We start from the raw sequence: 8,476 nt of genomic DNA, 5'->3' as shown, positions 1-8,476 counted from the left end.
GCTGCTCTGCTCCAACGAGAGTCCTAACAGCCGAGGACACGGGTCGTTTAGGCGGCTCCTTTCTTCGATCATTAGTCCGCGTCCACGACTCCAACTCGTAGACTACTCGTACGCTCGCATGCTCGCACGCTCGCTTGCTTAAGCGAGGGCGCGCGCGCGCGCACACGACGCCCTTCAAACGGCAGGGGGAAAAGACAGAAACCTCCTACGCCTAACCCTTTCTCTTTACTGCTTACTCGTATTACTTTATCTCTCTCTCTCTCTCTTTCTCTCTGTCTCTCTCTCTCTCTCTTTCTCTCTCTCTCTCTCTCTCTCTCTCTCTCTCTCTCTCTCTTTCTCTCCCTCTCTTTCTTTTTCTCTGTCTCTCTGTCTCTCTCTCTCTCTCTCTCTTTCTCTCTGTCTCTCTCTCTCTCTCTCTCTCTCTCTCTATCTGTCTCTCTCTTTCTCTTTCCTTTTCTTTTTCTCTCTGATACGTGTCTTGACGCGATTCCGATTTTTGTGATGATAATATAACAATAAACTATCTCTGTGATTAGAATTTCTTTTTTTCCCTTCCAGGTTTCTTCCAGTTTTTTCTTCAATCTTTTTCCATTTTTTTTTCAATTTTTTTTGTTAAATAAAATATTGGAAAAATATTTTTTTAATCTTTCTTTTTTTTCATGCTTCTTTACATAATCGATTCTCCGATTCTTAAATTCGATTTCCTCGTGTATATATATATATATATAGATAGATAGATAGATAGATAGATAGATAGATCGATGAATGATACGTTAATCTTGTTATCATTATAATGAATTAGACCATTAACATTTTTAATTGATATTCTCGTTAAAAGCGATATCGTTTAGAAATTTAGATCGAATTAAATCGTCCTCATCGATCATCGATCATTAAAAATATATTATAGACATTGAGTATGGGTCATACATTCAGTATGATCGATCGATCGTTCCAATTAACGTATTTATTTTCTCAAAGATTCTTTCTTTCTCTCTTTTTCTTTTTTTTTTCTTTTATTTATTTTCTTTTTTTTTTACATAATTTCTAAGCGTCGAAAGAATAGGCGTATCAAATGGATAAGAAGAAACCCAGCAATGCTTGCTCTTGCTCGGAGAGTCTCGACATAATGGAAGAAAGGAAGAAGAAGAAGAAGAGAAGTAGAGACTGACAAGGATGCACCGCGAAGGATGTTATCTTCGTTGAAAGAGGGCTGAGAATCTCTATTAGGATTCGAAAGATTAGCAGGATCACTCAGGGACGGATTTCTGCTTGAGTCCTTTCAATCGTAGATATGTTTATTCGGTAAAAGCGTCTCATTAGAATAATCATAAAGTTTATTGCTTCCAATCCAATCTTTAAAAGTTTTTATTGGCCGCTCTTTGTTTTTTTCTCTTCCTTTTTCTTTTTCTTCTTTTTTTCTTCAAAGCTATCCGAAAAAAGGAACGAGATGACGACATATAATTCTTACAGTTAACACTTTTTATCATTTTCGTTATCTATAATCGAGATTTTCATATAAATATATATATATATATATATATATATAGAAAATTATCTTGTTAGAGAAATTATGCGAACCTATAAATTACGATACAATATGATATCTCTTCGTTCATAAGAAAAATATTTCATAGATCGTAATGAGGAAATGTTAAGTATGTAAAAAAGAAAAAGAAAAAAAATGACAAAAAAAGAGATAAAAAGAAGATAAGACGAAAAGATCATCATTATTTCTTTCTCTTAGCTTCGTATGTTTTAACGACAACCGAGTAATCGGATAGTTTTGTGTCTCCTTTGTTAGAAGGCAAATACACGGAAGCACGATTATGTGACAGGATGGCAAAAGAGAAAAAGAGAGATAGAAAGAGAGAAAGAGAGAGAGAGAGAGAGCGAGAGAGCAAGTACCGATTACACGAGGATCTCGAAAAGGGGTAAGAGGGGGTGCTCCCTGATACAATCAATTTATCGATCAATCAGAATTCGTGTCTGACGTTGTGAAAAATTGACTTTACCTTGTACGCTTCCTCGAAATGTGCACAATCATTCCGCAGCTGCTCCGTTGCCGGTCGTCTCCTGCCTTCCGCTAACCACCCCCTACGCCCTTCTCTCCCCTTATCGCCCATTCTCCTCCTCTTCCTCCTCTTCCTCCTCCTCCTCCTCCTTTCCTCTTACTTTCCTCAACCTTCCTCTCAACATCTCGACCAGAGGACGACCTGCTGGTTATATTTAATTCATCGTTTATTTACCCCGTGCGTATCATCATGAACTCACGCAACGAGGTTCTTCTCCACGCGTATTATTTTCATAATTAAAGTTCTCTCAATTGGGGTGCAGCTTGTAGGTTTCCCTAAGTACAATAGCAATGATAACAACGTTTATACGATGCATCGTATATATTGGTATAGGAAAATATTAGCTGGAAAAAAAAGAAAAGAAAGAAAAATAGAAAAAGAAATAAGACTCGATTGATTGAAATTGAGATATTTGAGTAATTCTAGTCATATATATATATACACACACATACACACAGACACAAATGTATGTATGTATCTCTGTTGTTAGGATATTAGTTTGATTGAATAACAAGTTAATTTCTTGGATTTTAATCGTTGGGTTTTAACTCCGTAAATAATTATTCTTATTCGTTTGTATTTATATATATATATATATATATATATATATATATATATATATACAATATATACAATATATATATTTTTTCTTTTTCTTTAGAGAGAGAATTTTGTGGTTATTAGCAAAAAAGAAAAGAGGAGTTCTTTTTTTTATAGCTACAGAAGTATATTTTAGAAATTTGTGAAAGGAACATTGTTATAGTATCAAATCGATTGGTTAACAGTTTAATTTATTATAAATCGATGGATTGTTACTTTCGTAATCACTTTTTATTAGTTTATTTCTTTTTCTACGTTTTTCTTCTTCTCCTTTTTTTTCTTTTTTTAAGTGGATTTCGTGATCCTCTTTCTTATACCAAAATAGTCTCAGAAGATCACGATTTTTATTGAAGGTTTCAAGATCTTTAAACGTGGAACGAAGAAACACGGTGGGTCAGTAGGATGGGGCTTATCTTTCACCCGTAAAGTTTTCCTTTTATTACCTCTGATTCCTATAATGCATGGCTCTCGTAACAGACGCGCGCATTCTTACTTTTTATTGCGATGCCTGGTCGGCAGCCTTTGATTTAATTAACTCTTAAAGCGCTGTTACCTTACCTATTACCAGCGCGATTTCTGAGCTAAAAGCTATGGATATATTAGTAAGGAGAAATCTTTCGAAACGGCAAACAAGTAGATCCGGATCCGGATTCATGTTTTAGTTGACGTCCTCCTTTTATTTATACTTTGAAACAAATATTACATATACATACATACACACATACATACATACAAATATATATATATATATATATATATATATATATATATATACGTAAGTATTAGGCATGAATATATTAGCTTAAAGGATTTATCTAATAAAAAAAATATTTCGTAATATATATAACCATTACGATTTATCTTCGATAAAAAATGATTCTTCAAAAAAATCGATCCTATTCGACCATATGAAACTGGACGTGCCCGTGAGCTTGACGGGAATTTCGTCGTGTGCTTTTTCTCTTCTTCTTCCGTTTTTTTTTTATGGAGCGTCCTTCGATTTCCATCAAAGGAGAGGCGCAGATAGAAAGACGATGGACAATGAAGGGAGGATGGTAAACGAGAGAGGATGAGGAGGGAAAAAGGAAAAAAAAAGGAAGAGTAGTATGAGAATGAAAAAGAAGGAGAAGAAGAAGAAGGAGAGGAGAGAAAGGGGGAGGAGAAGAAGGATAAGAGCGTGGCGGGGGCTTAGGTAACTCCGGAGGATCATGATTAATCAATTAGCGATCCCAAGACCTCTTCAAAAATCGATGTTGGCCCGGGCAAAAAAGGCCGGTCAGCAAAGGAGCCGCCAATGACGTTGCCGGAACGTACGCGTATACTGTCAACTGATTTTTGAAAAAATTTTCCCGCCGACCAAGTCAGCCCATCCTTTTACCCTTTCACTTTCTTTCCCTCATCTCTTTCTTCTCTTTTTTTCTTCCCTTTATTTCTTTAACAGTGATTTTTACCTACCGAAAAATTCTATTACACCGGCACAAAGGCAACGATTTCGCGGCGGCTCGAATCCAGGGATTCTTTTTGCGAGATTACCTTTTCGACGAGAGACAGAGACAGAGACGGAGACGGAGAAAGGGAGAGAGAGAGAGAGAGAGAGAACACCTTAGTCCCCGTAAAACCCCGCCCAGCCCCCTTAACCCCCTTACCACCGTGACGAGCTTCCTTTCGAGCGGGATCAATCAGTCGATTGATTTTCATTGGTTCGCTCCTGCGAATTGATTGGCTCGAACGATTACTGCCAACGATCCCCCAATTATCAACGATTCAACTTACGACATCCTGCTTGAAGATCGCGTTTTAAGATGTTTGATATTTATTTCAAAATAAGAAAGAATAGTAGAATTAGTATTATAATATTTTTCTTTTCCCATAGAAGAGGAAAAGAAAAATACTATAAAATCAAGTAAACTGAAAGTTGAATTACTTTCCTCTTTTCTTTTATATTATTTTCCTTTTCTTTTCTTTTTTTTTTTATTAATTTGTTCATTCAACAAAATTCGATCGTATGAGATAGATCGCAGGTATCAATATTCAAAAAATCAATGTGTACCATCAATCTATTGTAAACAATTTGAATGATATCATCGTAAGACGTATATTTGAATGTTTGAAAGATTGTATGTGAATTTTCAATGTTTTAGAAACATTGTTTAGTAAAATAATGTTTAGTATAAAAAAAAGAAGTGTAACAAAATTAACATCGCATAACGCGGCAGTGCGAATCTCCTTTCTAAGTCTGAACGTAACATTTCGCAAATTGATCGACGTGTTTCTCTTTCTTTTTTATTTCTTTTTGTAATTCTAGAAAATCGAGAGAAATCGTTCGTCCATCTATATTGAAACAATTCGATGATCGTCTTTTATAAACATCTCTTACATTTTCTATCATGTCACTTTCGATGAACATTGTGCCTATATTTCTTTCTATATAAGAGTACGTAGATTTATATATATATATATATATAAAATATAATGTATACATATATATATATATATATATATAAATATATAAGTCGGCAAAGAAGAATGTAGAAGATAGTGTATGCGCGAAAGGTTGAGAGAGAGAGAAAAAGAGAGAGAGAAAGAGAGATAGAGAAAGAGAGGAAGAGGGAGATAGACAGAGAATGAGAGAGAGAAAATCTCAATCATCTCTGGCCGGTTTCTTTTGTACTTGGCGCTTCTAAAGGCGAGCGCCGATTGGCCGAGGGGCGTTCAAAGAGAGCCGCCATGACTGGCAAAGCGGCCGTCTTTTGTTTGTGAAACAATGGTGAGCGCGCGGCTCACTTAGCGTGCCATCCAAATGACAAGCTCCTCCGATACTTAATCTATTAGGAAAATTAGCGGGCTCGAGAGCGCAGGCGCGGACGCGAACGCGAGCGCGTGAGTGCGCGCGCGCACTTTCATTCTTGTGACGACGTAGCCGCCTTTCGAGATTTCTGTCTATCGAAAGGAAAAAAAAAAAAAACAAAAAAGAAAAGAAAAGAAAAGAACAAAAAAGTCGGAGGAAAGGAGAAAGAGGAAAAAAAGATCGTGATCTTTAGATCTTTCGTAGATAATAACGAGCACGTAGTAATTAGGGAGTGAGGCCCAATCAACGAGTCAAAATTATCGTGGCTTCGTTAGGACTAATCTTTTCGGATGGAGAACTAGTAAAATAAAAAGAAAAGAAAAAAGAGAAAAGAAACAAAAATTTGTTTAATTTACTTCCGTGATCTTTCGACACCTAGTATTAAAGTTTTTGTTTTAAGGGGATACTTTCTCCCTCGTCATCGGTGGAGCTGTGATTTTTCAAGAAAAGAAAGAAGAATAAGAAGAAAGTTTTGATGCTCGCGTAACTTTTGTAATTGCCGCGGAATCGTATTAGTGCTGCTATTTGATAGATAGCTATGATGATCGTAGATAAAAAAAAAAAAAAAAAAAAAAAAAAAAAAACAAGAATAACTTTGGCGTTATTTCGTGGGATTGTTTTAGCGCGAACGCGTGTTTTTCTACAATTTGTTTGTATAAAATATGTTTTTTGCATGTCTGCCTGTCGTTTTTCTATAAAGATTCAGACATTTTCAAATGAACATATTCGTATTCGTAATATGCGTTACACATCTACTTACCTACCTTTCGAAATTCTTTTAATAGAGTCGTTCGGTTTGAGTAGCATGAATGGAGGTATTAGCAGAAAGACAGTGTATTTATTATATTATAGCGGGGAACACATCATGTCAGTCTGTCGGAGCAAAACTTTCGAGTTTGGAACGATGGGGCTCTGGGAAAAAGTTCTCCCGCGGTGGCCTAATTACGACTTGGAAAGGTAATTATTCGATTATTCACACTCGCTTGGTCGAAAATAATAAAAAGCGCGCTATAGTGCCTAAAAGAAAGAAAGGAAAAAAAAAAAGATTAGAAAAATGAAAAAACAAAAAAGCAAAAAAAGAGGACAAAAAAAACCGAGGATTTATGGGCCATTACGATTCGTTCTACCAAAGTAAACGAAAGGGACGCTTTCTAAATTGCAATGGAAGAAATTATGTTAGCTATACCATCTGCAATATTTTCATTATAGTCCTTGTTCTTCTCAATTTGTATTCTTTTTACCGACATGGTTTGGAAGTTAAATCTTTCGTTGGTAAAGTATCCTACATTGGGTATAGCAGAAATTTTCTTGATCAAACGACCGTCGGTAACTTCAAGATGATCGTCGCTATCTTTACGTCGATATTTTATCGACACGAGAAACTATACAGAATTGTAATTCCACATTAATTCTCATTATGTCGCTTGTATCTCTCAAGAGACAGGACAAAGCACTCACTCCGTGGATAATGCTTTTTTTTTTCTTTTTTTTTTTTTTTTTTTATCAAAATATACTCTTTCAATCAACGATAGATAAAACAGTTGTCATGTTCGCAAATATTTTATATTTAAATTAAAACGATATGACGACGATAAAAAATAATAGAATTTTTAAAATTAATGAATGATAAAAAATTAATATCGCTCGTATCTCAGGACAATTTGTAGATGACAAAAAAAATTCACTTAAATCGTCATATACGTTCGTTATCGTAGATGCTTTCAATGGAATTTACTTGGAAAAAAAAATAAAAATAAAAAAAAAAATAAAAAAGAAAAAAGATTTGATTTATTTGTTTTAATGATTAAAATTAAATAGAAAAAAGAACGAAAAAGGTGCGCTGTAAGAAAGTGCCACGCGCTCGGCAAAAAGAACGATAGTCGGCTGTCAGCGAGATTCTAGCATCCGTCTCTTCTAATTTCGTTCGTCACTACCAGTGATGACAAAAAGATTCGAGTCGGCGGCGTGCTTTTTTTCGTCTCCTTCTACTCTTCTTCTTCTTCTTCTTCTTCTTCTTTCTCTTCATCTTTTTATTTATCATCTTTTTTGCTTGGACCAGAAGCGCACGGTTAGTAGCAGCATCTGTCGTGAGCACGAAATCGTTCGCAAGATCTCATAAAATCAAATAGTTCTCGTGTTCGGTGCCCGATATAACTCTCGCAGTAACCACAGGGAACGATATAAAGGACGACAACAGTAACTGTAGAGAGAGAGAGAGAGAGAGAGAGAGAGAGAGAGAGAGAGAGAGAGAGAGAGGAGAGAGAGAGAGAGATAGAGAGATGAAATGACGGTTGGGGTCGAAGGGTAAGGGGAGAAAAGAGCTCGTTCAACGACCGTAGAATATCGAAAACGAAAGCGAAACGTTAAGGTAAACTGAAAAACAATCGGCCATAGGCGGCTGTCACTCCGAGGACGATTCGAACGAGCGAGTAGTTGTGTTGTCAGTGTGTCTGTAGTACCGCACACAACAACCAAACGAGTAGTCATCTGTTTCCTACGCCGTCTCTCGTTTATTTTTCCAATATGGACGACTAAAACACCGAAGACGAAGACGACGGCGAAGACGACGACGAGGACTCACGGGCGGATGGATAATCTTCGCGGCAGTAGGGAGGATACCCTCCGTCTCGGGTAATTCGAAACCTATTTATAGGAATATATCCACCTTGAACGGTCTTTCATATTGCCAAAATCATTCTTTCTTTTTTCTTTCTTTTTTTTTTGGCGAGTAAATAAGTTGGTAAGTGAGTGAGTAAGTAAGTGTAATCAAAGATCGATGAATGTACCAGGAGAGACACGATGAAGCGTCGTATTTTGTATAATTCATTTAGTAAGAATAAGAATATTATATCGAGAAATCTACGTAAGAATTCGTAGATCGAGTAAGAATTTTTCGTAGAGAAAAAATTTATTCTTTGTTACGTTAGCTTTGTTTAAATTTTATTATTTTTTT

At 36.0% G+C, this 8,476-nt stretch overlaps 1 long non-coding RNA gene across 1 annotated transcript in view; it reads left to right on the top strand.

Moving 5' to 3' along the window:
* Window positions 1-8,009: 8,009 nt before the first annotated feature.
* Window positions 8,010-8,476, top strand: part of LOC124949058 — a 19,469-nt gene continuing 19,002 nt past the window's right edge. Inside the window, exon 1 of the long non-coding RNA XR_007100953.1 lies at window positions 8,010-8,154. This is a non-coding gene — a long non-coding RNA (uncharacterized LOC124949058). The remainder of the gene's footprint in view (window positions 8,155-8,476) is intronic.

This window comes from Vespa velutina, chromosome 5, assembly GCF_912470025.1.
Source record: "Vespa velutina chromosome 5, iVesVel2.1, whole genome shotgun sequence".
Lineage (NCBI taxonomy): Eukaryota > Metazoa > Arthropoda > Insecta > Hymenoptera > Vespidae > Vespa > Vespa velutina.
The sequence above is the reverse complement of the archived record's forward strand: the minus strand, read 5'-3'. Positions and strand labels throughout refer to the sequence as shown.